This window comes from Patagioenas fasciata, unplaced genomic scaffold (assembly GCF_037038585.1).
Source record: "Patagioenas fasciata isolate bPatFas1 unplaced genomic scaffold, bPatFas1.hap1 Unplaced_14, whole genome shotgun sequence".
Lineage (NCBI taxonomy): Eukaryota > Metazoa > Chordata > Aves > Columbiformes > Columbidae > Patagioenas > Patagioenas fasciata.
In genome coordinates this window covers 995405-1020759 of record NW_027288555.1, presented here as the reverse complement: position 1 = coordinate 1020759, position 25355 = coordinate 995405, and the positions used below count along the sequence as shown (strand labels likewise).

At 48.9% G+C, this 25355-nt stretch overlaps 1 pseudogene; it reads left to right on the top strand.

Annotated features, from left to right (window-relative positions):
* The first annotated feature begins 323 nt into the window (after nt 1-323).
* On the top strand, nt 324-25355 carry LOC139826749 (dynein axonemal heavy chain 9-like; annotated as a pseudogene).

Sequence of the window (25355 nt, the reverse complement as noted above, 5' to 3'; positions counted from 1 at the left end):
CCACCCTCCTGCCCCCAGCCAGCTCTGGGTCCCGCTGGGCTCGGTGTCAGGAGAACTGTGCTCTCTCAACCACTGAGCCATCCTGGGAGCCCAGGATCTGGTCTGGGACCCTTCTTCTGAAGTTATTTAACATGTTTTTGCAATCAGAGCAGTCAGTTTTAAAGTCTCAGTCTTCATTCGTCTTCAAAATTGTGGATAACTGATAAGTTTTATCCCAAATTGTGTTTAGCTTTTGCATCACAACAAAACTTCCTTGCAGTTTTAGGCATGGAATCTGTTGCTTTTCCTGTTCTGTGATTGTCCATAAACAGATCAGTCACATCTTATATCAAATAGCAAATACTGCCTACCGTCATTTAAATTTTGCTTGCAGGAGCTGCCAGAAAAATGGAACAATATAAAGAAGCTGGCGATAGCTGTGAAGCAGCATGTGGCTCCTCTGCAGGCGGACGAAATGACAGTTGTGCGCAAGAGCTGTGCGGCGTTTGATGTTGAGCAACACAGATTCAGAGAGCGATTTCGGAAAGAAGCACCATTCAGGTACAGTGAAATTATAACATCAGAGAAGCCCTGAGGAAGAAAAGCTTCATGGGATCATCTCGGAGTGTCCTGAGGATGTGTTCTTGAACCCTTGCATACATTTCCTACCTGCTCACGGTGTTGTATCTGTTATGCCCTGGGTGTTTTGTCCCTGCAAACACTGTAAGGTGTTAGCAAGAGATTCAGTCTGGATGCTGAGTGCACAATATTGCTTAAAGGGGTTGTCAGCAGTGCCATGTGGCTGCACCATCAATGGGTACTATAGATGTATCATGTCTGCTTTGTGTCTCAGAGGCACCATTTGTTTTATGTTTTCTTTAGAAGTTGTTACAATATCACTTATGAAGAATAAACATTTCTTTCTAGGTTTGACCCCAAAAAGCCTTATCAACTGCTGGATACAAAGCACATTGAGATTAAACAAATGGAGTCGGCCATGACCTCGATTTATGAATCAGCTGGTCTGTTTGAAGTCATAGTGCCAGACTATAAACAACTGAAGCAGTGCCGAAAGGAGCTGTGTCTTCTCAAAGAGCTCTGGGATATGATCTCCCTTGTGGGCACTTGCCTTGATGACTGGCAGACCACCAAATGGGCGGATATTAACGTGGAAAACATGGATCTGGAGTGTAAAAAGTTTGCAAGAGAGATTCGGAATTTGGATAAGGAGGTGAGGGCGTGGGATGCTTTCACTGGGCTGGACAGCAAGGTGAAGAACATGCTGACGGCCCTGAAAGCTGTGGCAGAACTTCAAAATCCCGCCATTAGGGAAAGGCACTGGAATCAGCTGATGCAGGTGACGGGTGTGAGGTTTGTGATGGACTCGGACACCGCGCTGGCTGACCTCCTGAAGCTCAACCTCCATAACTTTGAGGATGAGGTTCGTGGCATTGTGGACAAAGCGGTACGAGAAATGAGTATGGAGAAAGTCCTGAAGGAGCTAAAAATGACTTGGAGCACCATGGAGTTTCAGTATGAGCCTCACCCCCGGACGAACATCCCGTTGCTGAAGTCAGACGAGGAACTCATAGAAACTTTAGAAGACAACCAGGTGCAGCTGCAGAATTTAATGACATCCAAATGTATTGCTTTCTTCTTGGAGGAAGCGTCCATATGGCAGAGGAAGCTGTCCACAACAGATTCCGTCATTTCTCTCTGGTTCGAAGTGCAGCGTACGTGGTCTCACTTGGAGAGCATATTCATAGGCTCAGAAGATATACGGGCACAGCTTCCTAAGGTATGAAATCCCAAATCCTATTTTTCCTGTGTGGAAAGCGTTGAAGAAGAGCCTCCATTACACAGAAGAAGGTTGTCTATATTGCCGTGTTCCCCCAAGCAGGACTGTTCTCTTGCTGCATTGCTTTCTTGGAGGCTCCCTTAATGCTACAGCAGTTTCCCCAGTGTTGCCCCAGGATGTTTTTGTACTGTTGGTTGTGCCTGAACCCTGCTGAGAAACTGTTTTTCCTCCCCTCCACCATTGCACAGCAGATGCAGAGTTCCTGGAGGCTGAGCAGGAGGCTGCTGGCTGCCTTCAGTGATACAGGCATGTTCCCTCTTTCCTTGGAGGGGAGAAGACGGAGATAATTACTCAGATGGTGCAAATGTCAAATCAGAGCTGGACCAGGCAGCTTTGCAGTATCCGCTTCCCTGCCTCCAGTGCTGGTGCAGCAGGAGAGCAGCTCTTCTCCCACTTCAGCTTCAGAAAATTGAGCAGAGTTGTCACTGATGCCCTCCTCAGGGTTGTGACCTCCTCAGGGCTGTCTTTGAGTCCAGCTTCCAGTCTTATTCCCTATTCTCTTGATTATTTAGAAAATCTTCCAAGCTTGTTCCTGGCCCCGCTGGACCACTCGCAGCCCTGTGGAGGAACCTGCCTTTCACTCACGAGTGACCCACAGTTGGCTGTGTGACCCCCGTCCCTGTTCACGAGCAGCATCGCTGACAGCACCACTGTGGGACGAACACCCACGAGGGGATGTGCGCAGCCCATTGACCCCTGGACAACACACTGTTCTGTCTCCAACCCTGCACTCTGCTCTGCTTGGACTGTTCCTCCATCTGCTTCAGAGAGCACGCTGTGCTGAGTGTCCTGGGGGCAGTTTTTGGCCCCTCACACCAAGAAAGCCCTTGTGGTGCTGGAGCAAGTTGAGAGAAGGGAATGGAGCTGGTGAGGGGCTGGAGCACAAGTGTGATGGGAGCGGCTGAGGGACCTGGGGGATTCAGCTGGAGAACAGGAGCTGAGGGGAGACCTTCTGATCTCTGAACTGCCTGAAGGGAGCTTGGAGCCAGGGGGGGTCGGGCTCTGCTCCCCAGGAACAAGCGCCAGGAGCAGAGGAAATGGCCTCAAGTTGCGCCAGGGGAGGCTGAGGTTGGATGTGGGGAACAATTTCTTCCCCAAAGGGCTGTGGGGCATTGGAACAGGCTGCCCAGGGCAGTGCTGGAGTCACCATCCCTGGAAGATGTATAGATGAGGAACATGGTTTAGTACTAGATTTAGGTTATGGTTGGACTCAGTGATCTCAATGGTCTCCTCCAGCTAAATGATTCTATGATTCTGGGCACACCTCGCTCACTGGGCAATATATACAGGTGCTGATAACCAGTGCCCTGAGGCTGTACCATGTGCCAGCAAGCTCTTAATATCCAGGAGCTATCTAATGTCATGTATGAAATTGCATCATGATTTACATTTGCATCCTGCTGGGCAGCTGTCTGCATCTCAGTAGCTGTCTGGCAGTGGTATGAACCATAGAACCATAGGATGTCCTGACTTGGAAGGACCCATCAGGATTGTCAAGTCCAACTCCTGTCCCTGCACAGGACACCCCACAGTTCACCCCGTGTGTCTGAGGACGTTGTCCAGTCTCTCCTTGAACACTGTCAGGTTGGGGCTGTGACCCCTCCCTGGGAGCCTGTTCAGTGTCCAGCACCTCTGGGTGAAGAACCTTTTCCTCATGTCCCACTGACCCTCCCTGGCACATCTTCTGCCGTTCCCTGGGCTCTGTCACTGTCACAGAGAAGAGCTCAGCCCTGCCCCTCCTGCTCCTGCTGAGGAACCTGGAGCCCCATGAGCTCTGCCCTCAGTCTGCTCTGCTCCAGCTGAGCAAACCCAGGGACTTCAGCCGCTCCTCATACGGTTTCCCCTCCGAACCCTTCACCAAGTTCATGTCCCTCCTCTGGACACTCCAGTAGCTTTATCTCCTTTTCTCCTGTGTCCCCAGCCCTGCACACAGTGAATGCTGCAGGTGAGGCCGCCCCAGCACAGAGCAGAGCGGGACAATCCCCTCCCTGCCCGGCTGGCCGTGCTGTGCTGGATGCACCAGGACACGGGGCCCTCTTGGCTCCAGGGACACAGGTGGCTCAGTCAGCAGCTTCTCTTCCGTAAAAGAAAGACTGAAGCTCAAAGTCTCTGTAGCTGAGCACCCTCAGGATGCATCCAGGGCTGGGGGGATGTGCTGACAGGCTGTGGGATGCTCACCTGGAGCTGGATCTGTGGCGTGAGTGTAGGGAGGGCTCAACCTTCCAGATGGAGCCTTGCTCCTGGGGCTGAACACAGGGTAGCGTGGAAGTGTTACCTGGACTGCTTGGAACACTTGTTCAGTGTCCCGCCTCACTTAGGAGGCCTGACCTGGGAAGAAGGGAGGAGCAGAGATGTTTTGAACATAGCTTGCTTTATTCTTCAGTGTTTAGCTCCAGAAATTCAGAGTCCCTGTTAGATATGGAGCATAATTGTTGATGTGGGCCTCCGGTGCTGACGTGGGGTTTCCATACCCTCATTGAAGGCAAGGAAGGGCTCTCCTCTACAAGAGTCATCATACCCGTTTTGTGGATGGGTGTTGGGATTCCTGTGCTGTAGCAGGAGGGGAGGAGTGCACTCACATGAGGCTGGGAGCCTTTCCACGGTGTGGGAGCATCTCCTGCTGCTGCAGCCAGGGAAACTTGGTACTTCACCTGGACATGGGAGAGAGAGATTTATGAGGTTTTCCAAGGGGAATTAAATCCCATGAAAATGGTTGGTCCTAGACATTGCCTCCTGCATGGAGCACTTTATCCACAACCCCTTTGGGATACAGTGACAAGAAGGCAAGTGCCTGTTTGCAGACTAGTTTCAGGCAAGTCAGTGGAAGAGCCATTCTGGAATGGTGGAGGGGTCCCTGTCTGCACTGGACAGAAGGTTTTCCCCTCAACCCAAAGACAGCACCCAGAGGATGGAGACCTTTAGCACAAAATCCATGTTTTACCATGAACATGTTTGTGTTGCTTTTTAGGACTCCAAACGCTTTGAAGGGATTGATGTGGACTTTAAAGAACTGGCCTATGAAACTCAGAAAACCCCAAATGTGGTTGAGGCCACGAATAAACCAGGTCTGTCCCAACAACTGGAGGACATTCAGAGCAGGTAGGTACAACTTCAGTCCCAGGATTTTGTCAGAGACTGGGATCAGCTCTAATAAGTTGGTTTAACCTGTGCTCCAAGGCTTTCCTTCTGGACTGTGCGTTCTTTGCATTCACACACTGAGTCTTTTTATTCATGATCCATCACCCTGAAGCCCCCAAGGTGGATTCTGGCTTTGCGTATGTGCAAACTCTTATCTTGAATATTGATTTGCACACATACAAAGCTAGGCACTCAGTTGGTTTTAATAACATGTGGCCTCACTGCCACCCCAAATTTGGTGTCTTAAATATCTATTTAGCAGTCCAAGCAGGGATATCTGCAGCAGAGCTGATCCCATGTGCTTTAGTTAACAAAATTATCTTTGTGTGTGTACCCTTCACAGATGGTATAACTAAACTCCCTGAGAAAGACCTTAATGTCCAGAGATGGATACAGTTCTCACCTAACATATGAGCTACTCTACCTGGAACACACCTAACAAGTTAACGTGATAGCTGTTGTGTCAGTAATAACTATCCATTTAAAATAGAGATCTAATTTTACTTCCTAAACAGATAAGGCCCGTGTTCCCCACAGAGGACTAACTGCATGTTATTTATGAACTTTGAAAGCTCAGCAGCAGTTTAACATGTAAACACTGAGAGATTCATTTTAGAACGGAGCAAACAAGTTTCTTTTCAGGCTTCACAAGCACAAAAAGCTGAGTAGGTTTGAATCAGACTTTAAAATGTGCTCATTAGAATAAAAGCAGTTTTGGAAACTTTCATCCTAGTGTGAAATCACCTGTGGCAGTTGAGAGCTTGTCTAAAACAGTAAGTCAGACTGCAAAGCCTTTCTAGCCTCTTCTTCCACCTGTGTTTCTGCTTTTTGGTGAGGATTCTCTGACTCTTTGTCTGTTTGACCCTTGGGAGTGGAGAGAGATCTATGAGTTACTATGTGCTTTGTTATCTATTTGGAAAATGCTGTAAAGGACCAGCCTGCAGGCTCAGCTCATGTCTGGCATTTCCCCATGGGAGGGGAGAATCTGCTCGATAACCCAAACTGTAGCACGACACATTAAAGGATATTCACCCGCCTGTCCTGGGCTCTATTTTTCTGCTCTTCTCCCCAGGTTGTCCCTGTGTGAGAAGGCTTTGGCTGAATATTTGGACATGAAAAGATTGGCCTTTCCCAGATGTTACTTTGTTTCTTCAGCAGATTTATTGGATATTCTTTCCAATGGCACCAACCCACAGCTGGTAAGCCTTGCACTATGTCACCTTCGCATTTTCCAGCTGTCAGTAATGTCAGGGTGGAAGATGCTGTCTAGGGACTCAGCTGTAGCTTATCCTCTCTTGAGTGCCTTTTCTCCCACCCTCACTTGGATTAACAATAACTCTTTCACTGCTGGCCTTCATCTGTCGTCTCTGAAAGGCAATGCGCACACTGTATGTTGTCCCATCTGTCCCTGGTGATGCTTGCAGATGGTTCTGAAAGCACTGCACAGAGCAGAGCTATGTTCTTGATACCATAAAAACAGTGGGTTTGTTTCTGCTGGGATACAGTGAGGTTGGGGGAAACCATTTCTTGAGGATCTCAGCCAAAACTTGTTGCTGAGCTTGGTTCCCCAAGCTGGGATGCCAGCAAACAGCATCTGTTGTTGAAAGAGCCACAGACCGATCATTCAAATGTGACAGTGTTGACAACCGAGGGCTTGGAGACGTCTCTGTTTTTAGGCAGAGGAGACATCTGCTAGTCAGCCACTTCTTCCTTCCCCATGCAAAGGTCTTTGGGATGGCCTGTTTACAGGGGAAGAGCAGAACACAGCCTGGAAGAGGTAAGACAGCTGGTGGTCAGACAGTGGCTGTGGCCAAGGCAGGACTTCCTTGGGTTGCCACCCACCCCTGCACAGCTCTGCTTGGCCTTGTTTGGGACGCATCTTTTATTCAGAGGTTGGTGCATAAAACCAGTCAAAACGTTCACAGCAAAAGGCGAGTGTTGGATGATGAACAAAGTCCTAATTCTGTCTTTTGGTAGCGAGTATTTTCACTTTCTTCAGGCTTTCCACCATTTTCAGTATTGATGTGAGCACAGGAATGGAGCAGGTTTGCATGTGTATTTGGAAATGCTGTTGTTTACCTCTAACCTTTAACGCTGCTTCTATCTGTGTCTGCTGCTGGGTGATTTCAGCCCACAGAGTATCATAAATACATAGTTGATTGATATTTAAAATGAAGAGGAAAAAAAAAACACAGGAAGCAAAGATACTGTGTTGAAATGCTCTATTGAGTAAGAAGAAATTCCTGGTGTTTTCTGTTATTCAAAAGTATTTGCAGTAAAATCAAAGTAAATGTCAAGCAGTATCATACATAGATACACTCTCAGCCTTCCCAATGTAGTTTCAAAGTCCGATGATTCCTAAAGGAGGATTAAATACACAATGACATTATCCTCGTGAACTGGGTGCTGAACTTGTGCAGATTCAGGTGCGCTCGGGCTCTGGCAGCAGGATCGCAGCAAGTGCTGGGGTTGTGTCCGAACCCTCCAGACTGGACAGGGTCTGGGAAGGGGCAGCTGGGGATTTGTGACCAGAAGCTTCTACATGTAAGAAAAAGTTTCTACGGTTTACTTACGGTTTGAAAAGAGATAAGCTTATGGCCTCAAGATACGCTTAATGGCCTCAAGTTGTGCCAGGGGAGGTTCAGATTGGATATTGTAAAAAAATTCTTCCCAGAAAGGGCTGTGGGGCATGGGAACAGGCTGCCCAGGGCAGTGCTGGAGTCACCATCCCTGGAGGGGTTTAAAAGACATTTAGACGAGGTTCTTAGGGACATGGATTAGTGCCAGAGCTAGGGTATGGCTGGACTTGATCCTGAGGGTTTCTTCCACCCAAAATGATTCTGTGATCTGGGGGGATGCTGAGTGCCCTGTGCTTCTCAGAGTCACTTAGCACCTCCCAGGGTTTGGCCCTGCTTGTATGTGTGTGAGAAGCTGCGTCCACTTGCAGCACAGCTCATGAGAGGGAGGGTTGTAGTTCTTTGTGAGTCAGTGAGTCAGAATTAGATGGACAAATCCACCTCCACCCTTCCTTCTCTGAAAGCATCAGAGCATTGGGCATCTCACGCAGAATCCCAGAATGTCAGGGTTGGAAGGGACCTGGAAAGCTCATCCAGTGCAATCCCCCCATGGAGCAGGAACACCCAGCTGAGGTTCCACAGGAAGGGGTCCAGGGGGTTTGAATGTCTGCAGAGAAGGAGACTCCACAACCTCCCTGGGCAGCCTGGGCCAGGCTCTGCCACCCTCACTGAGAAGAAGTTTCTTCTCAAATTTAAGTGAAACCTCCTGTGTTCCAGTTTGAACCCATTCCCCCTTGTCCTGTCACTGGTTGTCACCGAGGAGAGCCTGGCTCCATTCTCCTGACACTCACCCTTTAGATATCTGTAAACATGAATGAGTCCCCCCTCTGTCTCCTCTTCTCCAGCTCCAGAGCCCCAGCTCCCTCAGCCTTTCCTCACACGGGAGATGCTCCACTCCCTTCAGCATCTTGGTGGCTGCGCTGGACTCTCTCCAGCAGTTCCCTGTCCTTCTGGAGCTGAGGGGCCACAACTGGACACAATATTCCAGATGTGGTCTCCCCAGGGCAGAGCAGAGGGGCAGGAGAACCTCTCTGACCTACTGACCACCCCCTTCTAACCCACCCCAGGTACCATTGGCCTTCCTGGCCACAAGGGCCCAGTGCTGGCTCATGGTCACCCTGCTGTCCCCAGGACCCCCAGGTCCCTTTCCCTCATTTCTCATCTCCCCTATGGGAGTTTTTCTACCTCTCTGCTGTAATTGAGAGAGGCAGCTCCTGTCTGGGACTGCTTTGGGAGCTTCCCCTTTCTGTGGGGACGTCAATCCTAGGAGAATCTCACCTTCATTGGCGTGGGGCGCGCAGTGATGCAGTTGTGTGTTACGCAGTGGTCTGGAAGAAGTGCTGGTGACCTGCTCAGCTCCCAGCAGGCAGATGCTGATGTTGAGAGCCCACAGCATCTCCCTGTTGGCTTTGCAGACTCAGATGGAGGTGAACAGGAAAGAACTGAATTATTCTTTTCCTTCTGGAAGAGTGCTTTTGGTGAACATGGTTGTTCTATAGGAGGTCTGGGCTGTTTATCATAGGTCTTAGGCAGAAATAAAGATCTTTCTTCTCCATGAAAGAGAATTTAGGATATTTCACTAGCACAAAATCAGTTTCTAGTAGTGGAAAAACAGGAAAGTTCATAGTGCAGAAAACTCCACGTTGTGCTGAGAATAGGATGAGGTGGAGAAATGGCTACAGACTTCTCATCACTACATGTAGGGAAATTTGGGGTAGGAGTCATGAGGTGTTTCAATGTTTTCTATGCTTTTGCTCTGTATGGAAGATTTCCCAATGGAGAAACATGATTTACTAAGGCATGTCTGTTTTCTAAATTACGTAGAAATAGGTGGAAGTATTACAAGAGACAGCAAGAGGCTTTTGTTGGCAGTATGTTGGCCACATTTGAGAAGATGTGGTGCTACCTAAATATCCAAGATATTTTGTTAACATGATTTTGCTTGTGACATGTATAGTGATCTTCATTCCGCTCGTCCTATCTCGGTTGCTTTATTTATACAACCCGTTTTGCAGGTGCAACGTCATCTTTCCAAACTCTTTGACAGCTTGGCCAGGATGAAATTCCAGCTGGACTCTGAGCAAAAGCCAACCAAGGTTGGCCTGGGAATGTACAGTAGAGAGGAGGAGTACGTCAGCTTCAGCGAGCCCTGCGACTGCAGTGGGCAGGTGAGAGGGAAGTCCTTGTCTATCAAAACTGTCCGGTGGAGTCTGCTCCCCTGCCCCTCGTGTGAGATCCCTTGCCAAGACGTCATAGAGCTTCACTGCTCTCCCTTGGTGCATGAGAAAAGCTGGAAGAGGTGGTGATTTAGTACCTCCTTACACCACAACCTTTCGTGTCACTCTGGATAGGTCCTCACTAAGGGGGGACGTGGATGTCGCAGTCCACTGTGAGAGAAAGAGCTGTGCCATTTTTCTGACTAGGTTTTTAATTTGATTTTTTCTAAGACCTTTTGAAGGTTGGTCTTAAAGCTTGCTACAAATATCCTCGGTGAGGGAGGGGATGCAGACTGAAAAGAGACTAAGCTATTCCATAGTACCTCTGCACGGGTGTGTTTGGCAGGAGAAGGCCTTTTACCTGTTTCTCAAGTCTTCATCATTTCATACCACGAGTGAAAGTATGAAATGTAAGAATCAAGCTACTGCTCAGCTTATCTATCCTGGTAGTTTCACCTTTCTGCATGGTCTATTACAGGAAGCTAAAGTACGTAATACCGGCTACTGAGCTCCCCAGCAATGGAGCTTGCTGCGTTCAGTCTGTCTTCTTGTTGAGGGCTTTGCCTGTGAAATATGAAATTCAGCAGGAATTGTGTTCCCAAGTTTGGCAGCATCTTTCTTCTGCTGCTGGCAGACTGCCCACATCCCACCAGGGATTCTGTCATGGCCTGGAGGTGGAACACACCTGACCAAATTATTCATTGGCGGAGTTCATTTTGGTTCCTCCTGTAGCTAGAGTTCAAGAAAAAAATCTGTCTTCTGTTCTTGGTGTCTGGAAGTAGATGCTAATCCTACAGTACCAGAATTAGCCAAATCTACCCAGTCTGAAGGAGGCTGTGAGGTTTGGTTAACTCATAGAATGTCCTGAGCTGGAAGGGACCCACCAGGATCATGGAGTCCAAGTCCTGTCCCTGCAGTGACAACCCCACAGGTCACCCCGTGTGTCTGAGGACGTTGCCCAGTCTCTCCTTGAACACTGTCAGGTTGGGGCTGTGACCCCTCCCTGGGAGCCTGTTCAGTGTCCAGCACCTCTGGGTGAAGAACCTTTCCCTCATGTCCAGTCTAAAGAGAACTGAGATGCTTGCCTCATTTCCTATCTTCACTAATTACCAAAGGCACTCAAGAAGAGCAAATGTGTTACTGGGATTTAATCTCTTTTCCAGGTTGAAGTCTGGCTCAGTCATGTACTAGACAGCATGAGGGCTACTGTGAGAGATGAGATGACAGAAGCCGTCATGGCTTATGAGGAAAAACCAAGGGAACAATGGCTCTTTGACTATCCTGCCCAGGTATCTGCCACTGCTTCTTATCACCACTCAGGCTGGCTCGTGGAAAGGTAGCTCTTGGGTTCCCCATCAGTCCTGCCCTTCCCTTCTTTCAGCAGCTGTGGACAGGCATGTTTCTGGCCTCCACCTTGCTATCCAGGAGAGAGGGAGGATGAGTTGTCCTTTATCCTGGCGGTCTCCTGATGGAGTTTTCAGGCTGAGCTCCATGCTCTGGTTGGGGCTCTTGGTTGGGTGACAGAGCCCAGGGGCTTGGGCAGTGCAGTCTGTACAGCCAGAGCAGTGAGAGGTGCAGCAGGAAGGCAAAGTGGTGAGGCCTGATAAGAGTGAAGAGCCCCTCAGATGCACCTCTGACAACCTCGTGGTCTCCAACTCTTCCTCCTCTGCTGTGTCAGGCATGTGAAAGGTGCTGATTTACTTATAACTAGCTGCTAAATGTGTCTATCACTGATATGGTGTTTTAAATGAATGTCATGGAGCAGATCCTTGTTGTACTGTCTGCTGTGACTACTGTATGAAAAAATACTTAATTTCATGTCACGGATGTTTCATCCTTGATCTCCCTGTGGATCCGACACTCTTGAACATAAGGAAGCTTTGGTATTTTCCCTGATACTGAACCAGCCTATTTCCCTAGGTGGCGCTTTGCTGCACCCAGATCTGGTGGACAACCGAGGTTGGGATTGCCTTTGCCAGGGTGGAGGAAGGCTACGAGAATGCGATGAAGGAATAGCACAAGAAGCAAGTGACCCAGCTGAACACCCTCGTTACCATGCTGATCGGGCAGCTCTCCAAGGGCGACAGACAGAAAATCATGACCATTTGCACCATCGACGTGCATGCTCGGGATGTGGTGGCAAAGATGATAGCACAGAAGGTTGGTGTTGGCAGTTCAGCACAGTTCTGTGGGTGCTGGAGAGGGGGCTTCAGGGGGCCCAACCACTGGCCATTCAGATCACTGCCGGTCTCAGTGGGAGACGTATGACTAAATTTATTTCTACAACGTTTGTAGTAAGTGTGCAGAAAGCCCCTGTAAGCCTGCAGAGCTGTGCTGTGTCATGGCCCTGCAACACCAACTTGTAGTTGCTGCAGATTCACACCAGGAGTGAGAGCGCGGCACTGCGTCCTGGTGCCAAGACATGTGCTGGTGGATGATGGTGGTGTGTTGGGAGGCTGCTGGACTCAGTCTCAGTTTTGACTTTAGAAAGTAAGAAAAAGCATTCAAGCTTTGTTCTTTGTAGCGTCCTTTGTCTGGTGTGGGGCCACAGGGACTTATGTGGGACTCCCTTCTCCTGCAACACCTCTCCCACACTACTCCCCTGTCCCTGACACCATGCCAAGTGTTTAGCCTTGCAGGTGGGTGGGAAGATGCCCTGAATGTATTGGGTTGTGGCTCTTCCGTCATCTGTGTCATCTCAGAGGCAGCCAGGCTGCTCACAGGGTTTCTGTCTTCAAGGCTCAGCTGGGCTCAGTGGTGCCTCGGTCCAGCCTGGGGTGAAGTGATGCATCTGGACCTGCCTGCTGGTTGTGCAGAGAGCGCTGGCCATGCCTGTCTTTGTCCACCTGTCCCCAGTCTGTTTCCTTGGTGCTGTCTGCAACCTCTTCCTTGTCTAGATGGCCTCTGCTCCTTCTCTCACTCTGGTTGCGTTATGAGACCTTCTTCATGACTTGCTGCTTCTTAAATCTATTCAGGAGTCTTTTTGTAAGGCTCTTTCTCTTGGCCATTAATTTTTTCCTCTCCCACCAATGTGGTCACTAATTTGGTTCCTCCCCTTTACTGATGGGAGATGGGGAGGTGACATTTCTCACCGCATTGCAAGGAGGCGGCCTTCCTCACCACACCTGCCTTGCAGTGAGGACCAGTCATCCCCCATGAAAATTTTATAGCAGTCGCTATTTTGGCCCCCGAGCTGCATGTGTCTGGCATCCCCGGCCTTCCTGTGATGGTGTTTGTGGGTGTGTTGCAGGTGGACAATGCCCAGGCCTTCATTTGGCTGTCACAGCTCCGGCACAGATGGTCAGATGAGGAACGGCACTGCTTTGCCAACATCTGTGACTCCCAGTTCCTGTACTCCTATGAATACCTTGGCAATACCCCTCGGCTTGTGATCACTCCGCTGACCGACAGGTAAGTCCCTGGGACACAATGTCATAGCTGGGCTTTGCCACACAGGTAGAGAGAGAGATGCCAACCAAAGATGGATTTAGTTCAGACACCTGTATCCCTCTTGTTCTGTCTCCATGTCCCAGCACTCCAGTGGTCGAGCTCTAACTCTTATCTGGTTTTTGGTGGTACCCTCTGGGGAATTTGTACATCAGATCCCTGGGTGGGATTCAGCTCACACATTAAAACACTTGTGGGTGTCTTCCTGTGCACAAGATGTCCACAGTCCATAAAGCTGGTGAGTCTAGAGAGCTTTCATCCCATCTTGAAGCAGACATCTACCTGGTTGCCTCAGTGGGGACACCTAGGGTTACTTGAGATACTCTGTGTTGTCCCACCTGGCTTCCAGCTGCCAATCCAGAAGTGTAAAAGTCTCCTATGGACCCCTTGTCATATCTCTCCACCCTATGTGACATTTCAGCAACCAAGAGCATCTCAGGTGGCTCTAGTCACCTGTGTTAGTCAGCTGCGTCAAGCCCCCAGGTATCATCAGGTTTTGTTGGCTATATTGACTACACCTCTGTGGCTTATACAGGTAGTATAGATACTCACATGTGGACACCACCCCAGTGTCCATCATCAACATGATGGAGAAACTTTGGGACTTGCTGCAGCTTTGAGTTGGGTTCACTCATAGGCCACCTGAGCAGGTTTCTGTCAGTGACAGGTCTTCCAGAAAAGCTGTCCTTTTCTCATACTGCCTGAGATGTGCCCAATATCCATGAGTTGTATGAGGATCCAGAGAGAACACAAGCTGGACATGAAGAGGTTTGGGCAGACCTTGGTGGAAGATGAGTATCTCTTGGAGAAAACAGAGCTGAGCAGAGGTGGTAATTAATGCCAAGAAGGCTTTCAGCTCAGACATGACCCCTGCTCACGTACAGCTTTTCAGAGGAGAGGCTCTGCTGAGTGCAATGCTCTAGTGCTATTGCCCTGCAGCCCACAGTTGACCTATTGGACATATTTCCTTTTTTCATTCATCATTCACTGTGAAAGATGTTACATCACCCTGACCCAGTCACTGCACCTGACCATGAGCGGAGCACCTGCAGGCCCTGCGGGCACTGGCAAGACGGAGACTACGAAAGATTTGGGGCGAGCCCTGGGCATCATGGTGTACGTGTTTAACTGCTCCGAGCAGATGGACTACAAGGTATGGCTCCCACCTCGGCTGCAGTGCGGTCACATGGGGCAGGGGATGCTCAGGGCCCGAGCAAACCTGAAGGATGAGAGTAATCCAATGGTACCTGGGGTGCATTAGGAGAGGTATGACCAGCAGGTCAAGGGAGGTTGTTCCTTCCGCTCTGCTCTGCCCTGGTGATGCCACATCTGGAGTTGTGTCCAGTTCTGGGCTCCCCAGTTTAAGAAGGAATAACTGCACAGAGTCCAGCAGTGGGCTACAAAGATGCTGAGGGGTCTGGAGCTTCTTTCTTGTGAGGAGAGACTGAGAGAGCTGGAGCTGTTGAGCTGGAGAAGAGAAGCTGAGAGGGATCTGATCAATGGGATCAATATCTCAGGGTGGGTGTCAGAGGATGGACCAGACTCTGTTCAGTGGTGCCCAACGCCAGGGTGAGGGGCAACGGGCACAGACTGAAACACAGGAGGCTCCATCTGAACATGAGCAGAAACTTGTTTGCTGGGAGGTGCCAGAGCGCGGCCCAGGCTGCCCAGAGCGGGTGTGGAGTCTCCTTCTCTGAGACATTGAAACCCGCCTGGACCCACCTGTGTGATCTGCTCTGTGACCCTGCGTGAGCAGGGCTTGGACTGGGGGATCTGCAGAGGTCCCTTCAGCCCCACCAGGCTGGGATTCTGTGATCACCTCTCTCCAAATCCCTGCTACACTCCTTTAAGCTGAATGCCTTTTCCTTCTCCTCCCGTTCCTTCTCTAAGATTTGCACAAGGTTCTTCAGGAGGCAGAGACCCGAACTATCTTCTCTGCCTCATTATGCATTTCCCTTCCTTTCTGGAGTTAGATTTCATGTGTAATTCTTCAAAAATGTTGGTCTGTTCAGTTGAGACCAAGGCTGTGCTGATAGTTGGACCCTGGTCGTTTCTTCTCGGCGTGCTCGCGACCTGGCAGCCCCTGGCACGGGGAGGGACCTGTCCTGGTTTTCTCAGGATCCTCTCCCAGAATAAACCCAAAACATAGTGAAGCTTCAGCCGCTACAGAGCACTGAATCATTAGGCTGAGTCTTGCTCTCTGCCAGTCTGGCACGGTACAGTGATTTTGGTAGCCTCGGATCATATTTCATTTAGCTTATGGGCTCTCCCAGGAAACGGGACCATCAGTAATTCAGCACAAGTGACCTTTAAATGAAACTGGTGCACAGATATATCGAGAAAGTGCAATTAGCAGATAAAGTGGCAAGCTGCGCAGAGCTATAAATATTATAATTGAGTTGTGCCTGCTGTTTCCATGCACTTTTCTAAATACCCACAATAGACTGTAAATTGCTATAAATAAACAGGCTGGGAAATAAAATCAATTTTTTGCTGGAGTTGATTCCATTTATGATTTCACTCTTGTAATCTTTGTTTTTGTTTTGTTTTTCCAGTCTTGTGGGAATATTTACAAAGGCCTTTCCCAGACGGGAGCCTGGGGCTGTTTTGATGAATTTAACAGGATCTCAGTTGAGGTCCTTTCTGTGGTTGCTGTACAGGTGAGTGGAGAAACACTCATAAATAAATACAAACAGAGCAGAGCCATTCTGCAGTCTTTGGAGCAAGGGTAAAAATGGCAATTGCATATTGCCGGTTTCAGTTCTGTGTATAGGCAGGTGTGGGATTAGATCTCAAGATTAATCACATGAATATCACAGCACTGCCAAGATGTCGCAGTTACGTGCTGCAAAGATATTTGTCACTTTTCTTGCCCCAGTTACAGCATTTGTGCCAAGACAATTCTTTGTAGCATCTTTTCCCAGACCACTACGCACCATGGCTCTGTACCTGTTCCTCCTCAGGAAAGCACTCGTGTCGTTAATCTGCTGTGAGATAATTGCAGCACATCGTTTCAAGACAGAGAAGCTGCCTTGACTTGCGGCTGCTCAGTCTGCAATGTAGGGAATAATTTTCACGGAGGGGAAGAGGGGTGTTTGGGGCAGATCCGCTGGACTTCTGGGGGTTCCTTATCACCCCTGGTCAGGCACAGGTTGTGTGTCATACTCAGGAAATGGGAATACATTCAGGATTAATTTTCTTAACCTGTCTCCAAAACTATATGGCTGTGGATTTAGTTCTGGTGTCTGTAACGACAGCTCTGCCAAGTGGCTTTGGAAGGTATTCCTGGCCAACTGGCACCATTCCTTGGAGGAATGTGTGCAGCCCCGTGGTGCTCCCAAAAGCCAGTGTCAGCTGGTGACACTCGGGAGCTGGAATCTGGGGCAGATCTGCGGCCCTTGCTGACGCGCTTGCCCAGGGTACCCTGACACCGTGGGATTAAACCTGGGACAGAGCTATTGGAGCGGTGCCCAGCTGGGCATGGGTGTTTCCCCTGGCGAATGGTTTCTCATCTCCTCTGTAGTTCAGCTGCTCAGTGCATTGTGTTGGTGAGTCTCGTGTGAAGCGCAGCAGCATCCCTGGAGAAGGGCTGGAAGGGAGACTGGCCTCCCCATCGTGCCAGAAAGTCCTGTGCTCTCGTGCTTATATATATAATCTGTCACTTCGCGTCCTCCTTCCCCTCCTCTTACCAGCCCATGAGGAAACCTGGCATTATTTTATACAGGGGAAGCCTTGGGGGGCTTCAGTGCAGAAAACTGAGGTGCCAAAGTGCCCAAGTTCTTCAGGATCCAACTGTCAGCTGAGTGCGTGTTTTAGGATCCTAATATCTGATTGAGGTGCTGAATTGTTCCTGGACTCCCTTTTGGGCTCAGTGTTATAGAAAGATATAAAGCTCAGAAGTTTCTACACTTCTGTAAATGTTTCGGTCAAAGACATTGTTCTTAACCCCTCCATGAACTCCTCATTCTTCTCATCTGTTTCACTCATAATTGGTACCTTATGTGGCATCCCAGAGAAGCCCCAGGCAGGTACAAGAGTTTATGTATCATTCCCTCTCAGTTTCTCTTCCGTCAGGTCCTAGTTTAAAGTTGTCATTGAAAAAAAGTCTTTGAGGATCTTGAAATAAAAAGGGAAGCTGAACAAAAGAAGCCCAGGAATGACTCAACTGCTAATGGTTCCCTCGCTCCTGGCTGGAGCGTGGCAGCTGAAGAAAGCGGCACGGCCGTCATTCCATCATGGTGTCTCCTGGCTGCTATTAGGAGTGTTACCATGGCGATGTTTAATTGGCTGTCTTACTCATGCAGCTGATGTCGATATGGTTCCTTACAGGGAAAAATTCGATTAATTGCTTTACTTTGAGATGGCAAACAGTAGTGAGGTTAGAGCGGTGAATAGAGAGAGATTTGCCCCTCGCTGAGGTGCTGTTTGCAGAGAGGTGAACTCTTCGGAAGGAGAGGAATGAGCAGAACAAAGCTGCAATCAGGCAAATATAAAAAACAATATAATATTAGTGAGTGAAGGTGTTAGGAGAGGTTTTACAGCTTCTGCCTTCTGGTTTTGGTTTTAAATCAAACATCTGATGTCCCAAAATCTTTAAAAGTGATACCAAGTGGTCAGTTTACAACTGAGCTGAGGCCAAGCTTATTGGGAGGTGCTACCCCTTCTCTGGGCCTGGTCAGGGAACGGAGCAGGCACAGGAGGGTTTTGGGATGTCCTGAAGAGCAACGCTGTGTGGGGAGAGGTGAGATGGGTAAAGGGAATAATGGGCCCATATTGTGATAGACTTTGGGGAGTGCGTTTGGGTGTTGGCTATGTTGTGGATACCTGTACTGCCCTGTGTCTCTCTCACACATCAGACCTCTGCTGGGCTGGCTGGTTCAGAGATGGTGGAGCCTCTGGTGGTGTTTTTGCTGTGAGATGTGCTGAGCAGTGTCCCACAGGTGATGTCAAAAGCCAAGGTGAATGCAGGCAGTGCTGGGGACATTTCCCGCTCCTGAGTTGCTCTTCCTGACCCACGTTCATCATTGTCTCATGGAGCAAAGGTGTGAAGTCTTGCAACTCCTTTGCATTTTGACTTTCCACTCTCTTCAGCTCTTTTTTCTGCTTTGCCAGAGTTTGACTGAGATGGGAAATTGATATTGCCATGCTGATGTACTCCAAACAGTGTATAAAGCTTTATGCTGCCGGTAAAAAATAAAACAGTGATTAGCCCCATTTGTCACGAGGCCAAGAGTAACGAAGGAAGCACCGTTGTCTGATGTGTTTTTCATAAGTGAACGCTGATACTATAGTACTGTCTTGATTTCTAGGTGAAGAGCGTGCAGGATGCAATACGGGAGAAGAAGAAATCCTTCAATTTTCTTGGAGAAGACATCAACTTAGTACCATCAGTAGGCATTTTCATCACCATGAACCCTGGTTACGCAGGGCGAACAGAGCTACCTGAGAATTTAAAAGCTCTCTTCAGGTGAGTCCAGGTCAGGGTTTGTGACCTGGCAGAAACTGTCTTTTGGAACATCCAGGCTCGACCTCATGTCCTTGGGGAATTCACTTGCACAGGGCATTCGCAGGTAGTTTAAGCCTTGCACAACAGGCCTGGGTCTGGGCACGCACAGGCAGGGCGAAGGAGCTCTGTCCCTTGTCGTGGGGACGGCAGAGGGTGACCTGGCTCATAAAAGAAGGCCTAGAAGATGAAGCTGCAAATGCGCTGCCTGTAAGACCTGTAGTCAAGAAATACTTGTTCTGCAATGCCTCCTCACCTGTCATTTTAGGCCGTGTGCGATGGTTGTGCCAGACTTTGAGCTGATCTGTGAAATTATGTTGGTGGCTGAGGGATTCATCGAGGCCCGGGTGTTAGCCAGGAAGTTCATTACTCTCTACCAACTCTGCAAAGAGCTCCTGTCCAAGCAGGTGAGCCTGGTTCTGTGGCTGAGTGGTATGATGAATCTCCAAAATCAGCAGAAACATGGCACTGTGCTGCTCAGCTCCATGGCTAACGTTTCACAGCTTTTATTTAATGGCTGCATTTGCACTGGCTGCTGGGGGAGGAGAGGGTTGGTGATCATCGGAGCAATAAAATTTTCAGACTGCTTTACTGGAGCATCTGCAGGGACAAAAGCATTTGACCAGCTGCATTAATGGGAGACCTTTCAGTGAGTTTAAATGACACCATGTTTGGGGTAGTATTCAGTGACCTTTTGCTTTCCAGTCTCTTCCTGTTGATTCTCCTGCCTGCAAAGGGTTTATGGTGTCCCTCTCTGAGTTCAGCCTTAGGCTGGTTCCAGGTCTTGTTAGAGTTACTGTCAGTGCAAAGCAAATCAGATTTTTCCTTGTCATTATTTGTGTAGATCGAAGCTGGGTCCAGAGGAGACCTGAATCAGGATTCCTGATGATACAAACCTGATCTTGGCTGTGCCAGCATGAGGCTGGGTGGGATATGCTCTGTCGCAGAAACTTGGTGCTGTGCCTTGAGGGGCCTGGTGGAAGCCATGGCCTCCCACACAGAGCAGTCAGCTGTCGAGCTGTGCTCTGGAGGGTGTTAACAGGACAGAAATATGAACAGTTGTTTGTTGGCTTGAGAGTTCTTCTCATGCCGTTTTGTGGTACTTTTTCAGCGATGTCTTTACTGACCCCTTATTCCTGGACCTCCTCTGAGACCAAACAGGCTTGTCATCTTGTGATGGGCAGGGTGGAGAAACTTGGGTCTTTGGGGCCTCATAATGGACTAACAAGCCTTTCACCTTGGTGGCTCCTGCAGATGCAGGGGGCTGGCTGGCCTTGCTATAGGTGCTTTATGATTTAGGTGAAACAAATTGCTTTGGTCTCTGGAGTGCAAATCCTGCTGCTGTCTTACTGCCAACTGTGAGCCCATGTGATGGTCTGAACAGCTGAATTATTTGACTCTTTAATACTGTCCCTGACGGGAATCTCACCTACTGAGATGGAAACCAGGTCACTCAGGCTGGAGAAGGTCTCTGGCCACAATGCAAATAACAGATTTAGATGTATTTTCATTGCTTACTAGTCTGGCAGTTTGGGAATGGTGGTTCTTCACCCTACATGGTACTGTCTAAGCATAAACTCATGCCTCTTTTTTTTTCTTCCTCTGGTGTAGGATCACTACGACTGGGGCTTGCGTGCCATTAAGTCAGTGCTAGTTGTTGCTGGCTCCCTCAAGCGAGATGACCCAGAGCGACCCGAAGACCAGGTTCTGATGCGCTCTCTTCGTGACTTCAACGTCCCCAAGATTGTGACGGATGATGTGCCGGTGTTTATGGGGCTGATTGGGGATCTATTCCCTGCACTGGATGTGCCTCGGAAGCGTGACCTGAATTTTGAGTCGTTTGTGAGGCAGGCTGTGCTGGACCTCCGGCTGCAGGCTGAGGACAACTTTGTGCTCAAAGTAAGACCAAGAGATCTTCTGCTACACCCACGTCGCCATCAAATCATTTGGGTTTTCTCAAACAGCTTTGCTTCTACAAAGAGAGCTCTGCACAGCATTGTCCTTGCAGGCAGATCTCGCTGGAGGGCAGTCAGCTGTGCTGGGTCTGAGGCAGTTGCACCTGCTCCTGAGGTCAGCACTGGATCAGTCTCTGGGCTTCCAAAGGGGCCAACTTTTGTAGGCTCATGAAAGTGTAGCCCCTGGAGAGCAGGGCCTCATCAGGTGGTGGTTGTCAAGTATAAACAGCGCTGAAAGTTTATCTGCAGGCTGAGGATTTCACCCATTGTGATTAGAGTGGCTGGACCAAACTCAATTGTCAAATCTGCTTGTGTCTCAGGGTCACGTCTTTCTAAAGAGGTGGCCCAGTGGGACCTATTTTATAGACCTGAACTTCAGTTTGGCATCTTTGTCTAAAATTTGGGAGTGTTTTTCTCAGGTGGTGCAGCTGGAGGAGTTGCTGACGGTCCGGCACTCTGTCTTCGTGGTGGGTAACGCGGGCACGGGCAAGTCTCAGGTGATGAGATCCCTGAACAGGACTTACCAGATAATGAAGCGACGTCCTGTCTGGACAGACCTCAACCCCAAGGCAGTCACCAATGATGAGCTCTTTGGCATCATTAACCCAGCAACAAGAGAATGGAAAGACGGTAAATGTCATTTCGTGTCTGAAATATGTAGATAAAGACGGGTATTTTTAATGAATTTCCCGAGCAGCAGCAGGGTGACTGGTTCTTCATGTGCAGGTCTGAGAGCCCAGGTGCTTGTCTGCTGCCTACAGCCACATGACAGTTTGTTGTTGAAAGGATACACAGGATGTTTTAGCTCTTTGATCTTCAAATGGGAAATATAGCATAAGCCTACTTGATCCTATTGCCCTAAGAATAATTTTAATGCCCATTAATACCAACACTTACCAGTTCCTAAGTGGGGCAGGCAGGTTTTGGGAGTTGGCTGGACCAGTGATGGAAGAGATGTCCCTCCTGCACTGTGGTGTGCGCTGGGACCCCAAAAAATGTCCCATCCCCAGGTTTTCATTGCTGATAGCACGCACAGCAGCCTTAACGTCAGTTTTTCCACTCAGTATGGCTGCCCGATCTCTGTAGCACACCAGCGTTTGCCAAGCTGTTGATCCTGCTCACTCCTGAGGAACATTTCAAACTTGCTGGAAGATTACAGAAAATCTGGAGTGGAAATGTTGGGTTGTGACTGATACATAAAGGCAGCTTCGATTTACGTGTGCGGCGGGTTTGGGAGGTGTGGGGGAGGTGAGGGAAGACATTACCATGAATCATCCACAGCAGCAGATGAGCTGCCACCCACCTCCCCTGGCCCCGCCATGGACCCTTCCCGACCCCCTGCTTTGCTCCAATGCCAGGTTAATTTCTTTCTAATTGTAATTAGGGAGCCTAAATCAAAGTGGCAGAGGGACGTGCAGGGTACAGCCTGAACTGTGCAGACTGGCTGCAGCAGTGGCTGCAGATCGAGGGCAGCGGTGACACCGAACAGCAGGAGGGACATTTTACAGGTGACTGTCCAGTGGTTTCTGGCCTGCGATGGTTTAAATGAAATAGTGGCACTCCTCCCTGAGCTTTCAAGGCAGATATTTTCTGCAGTAACCATTCCTGAAAATGTTGTTTCATGTTGTCAAAGACCAGCAAGGCAATCTTCACCACAGCCTAGCAAGAGGTGACCTGTTCCCTTACAGATCAGCCCCTGCTTTTCCGCTCCCCAGTTTTATCCTGTCACATTATCAGAAGTTGAAAAGGTCCTACATGTTAGGTGGTAAAAGGTCCCATATGGGAATCCCAAAAGTGTTCTTAGCAGAACAAAACTCTTCTTTTAAACCCCAAGAGAGCCGTGTGCTGTGGATGCACAAGGTCAGGACAGAGGCGCTTTCCTCTCCCCGCTGCCGCGGTGTATCCGAGGGAAGCCCTGGTGCCCTGAGACAGCAACTGTTTCTGATGCTAATAATGCCGGAGTGGTGCCGGAGTGGTTCCCAAGGCGTGTGTCCAACACGTAAGGAACTGGCTGGAGGCAGAGGCGCTGAAGCGTTATTTTTGTTGACCCAGTCTCGGGATCACACACCTGTTCCAGGTGAGCCGTTCTGCATTTGCTGAGCACAAGCTTTGTCTTCAGTCAGATGGTGCCACCAGCTGTTCCTGATCTGGATCACAAAGAAATAGCTTGTCCTGGAGAAAAAAAGAAAAAAAAAAGAGTTCTTGTCACAATTCACTGGAAGAGAGGCTTTTTTTTAATGTTTGCCTGATGTTTTTTCATGAGGACCAGCATCTCCCGAGGTATTTTCACATGTAGAGGAGAGCAATAGTTTTGTGGAGTTTTCATTTGCTCTGCAGTGCTGCTGCTCTATTCCCAGCCTTCGTGGTCTTCTTAACATTCATTATTTACTCCCCTTGAGACTCTGTATCCTCTCTCTCCTTGATTTTACCAACATTTTGTTCTGTCATTCAATGTCATTCTGTGCTTGTTCTCCCCTCAGTCTCACTAAAGCCATGACCCAGCGTTTAATGCATCTTGATTGCCCTGATATACTTTGAGCCACAAAAAAATATTTATAAGGATTTCCTAGGCATATTCAGGTGGTTTTCTCTGCATTGTATAACTCATGCCGCCTTTTGCCTTTGAGTAGCTACTCTACATTTTTCTTATCCCTTATGATTCTCGGTGGGAATGAAGCTCGTGCGTAGGTCTGCAATCATTTTCAGTAGTGATAACTGATAACCCTTTTTTCACTTTAAAGCAAACTAGAACCGTATTGTGATATAGTAATATTTACGTATAGGCACATAGAGTTTTGCATGTTTGAGAGGAAAGCATTAATTAGAGTAATTTTTACTGTGTTGCTGGAGAAAACCGTTAGAGCAGGTGTCAAGTTCAGTGTTCATCACCATCTTCCTGTCACCCTCCCAGGCCTGTTTTCATCAATCATGCGAGAGCTGGCCAACATCACGCATGACGGTCCCAAGTGGATGGTACTAGATGGAGATATTGATCCAGTGTGGATTGAGTCTCTTAATACTGTGATGGATGATAATAAGGTAATGAATATAAGTTAAAGAAGGAGATATTCTTTGACTGCATGGCATGGTTCAGCCTAAAAATGCAGATGCTGAAATAACACCTCCTAGAATAATGCGGTTGTGTTTCTTCAGATACACCAAACAATATCACATATAGAAAATGGTGCATGAGGGGAAATAGCGCAAATCATGGTTTCATTGTAATTTCCCTTCCTGGAACTGGGCTCATGGATAATCACAGATGTCCTGATTGTAACTCCAGGCCCTTCAAAAATAGGGTGGGGTCATAATTCCACACCTTTTTCCGCCGCTCGAAGCGAGTGCTGTTCCTTTGAGTCATGGAAGACAGTTCTACTACCTGCTGGAAATCAGCTGCATTCCCTCAAGGAACTGTGCTGGCAGCAACCAAGCTTTTTAGTGCAAAGTGCTGAATGCTTTTCATTCCTGTTCCTGGGGAAGATGTCATTCTGTCTGTCTGTCTGTCTGCCCAATGCAGGTGCTGACCCTGGCGAGCAATGAGAGAATCCCTCTGAACCCAACGATGCGGTTGGTGTTTGAGATCAGCCACCTGCGCACAGCCACCCCAGCAACCGTGTCCCGAGCGGGTGAGTCCTGGCCTGAGCTCCGCACTGGGATTTGCCGTGAACCCAGGAGGATCTAGTGCCATTAACCAGTCTTCTGTTGGCCAACTTGACTCCTGTTGCAAGTACCCAACCAGAGATCACAGCGGCCGTGGGTGGACAGGGCAGGTTTCTGACAGACAAACTGAGGATCCTGACCCCAAATGCACATGTGGAGCTGTCATCATCCTGGAGATTTACCCAGAGCACTCTGACTGTTGGTGGGTGATCATGGCTTCAGCGTTGCTGAGTGCTCCTGTTGTGCAAAGCCCTTTGGATGGACTTTATGAGGAGAAGGACAGTATCTGTCTCAAAGAGTTCTTGATCTTCTGAAGAAGTGCCTGAAGTATGGGAGAAGGGAATGGAGGTGTCCCCTAGTTTTACACATGGGGAAATGGGGCCCAGAGCAATGAAACTGCTCAGACAAGACAATGTTCTGAATTTAGGGCAAGGTCATGAAAAGCGCCGTGGTTTCAAGGGTGAAGTTTCTTCACTGTTCATGTTTCTACTCTGCAGTGGGGCAGGAAAAGGGGGCAGGTAATGGGACGTCCCGTCATATTTGATAGGGTTTTAGTTGTGTGAAAGTACCTGGTAAACTCTGCTGGAAGAAAGGAACAGTTTCTGCTATGTCTTTACTATATGTTCTCTCTTACCCTGGGCCTAAAGGGATCCTGTACATCAACCCGTCGGATCTGGGCTGGAATCCTCCAGTGAGCAGCTGGATCGACAGGCAAGAGATCCAGTCCGAAAGAGCCAACCTGACCATTTTGTTTGATAAGTACCTGCCCATTTGCCTGGACACCCTCAGAACAAGGTACCATCTGATGAGTGATTGTGTCACCCGTGGTGAGGGCATGGGGACACCTGCCACTGTCCAGCCCAGCTGTGCTGCGCTGGGTTGTGCTGCACATGATCCTCCTTTGTAGTGGCAGAGCCCCCCCCCGCCCCAGGGGGATGGGGTTGTCGCCAGCCTGGCTGAGAGGTGAAGCCAGAGACAAAAGAGACTAAAGGAGCACCATTAGAAGGTAATAATGAGTGAGCA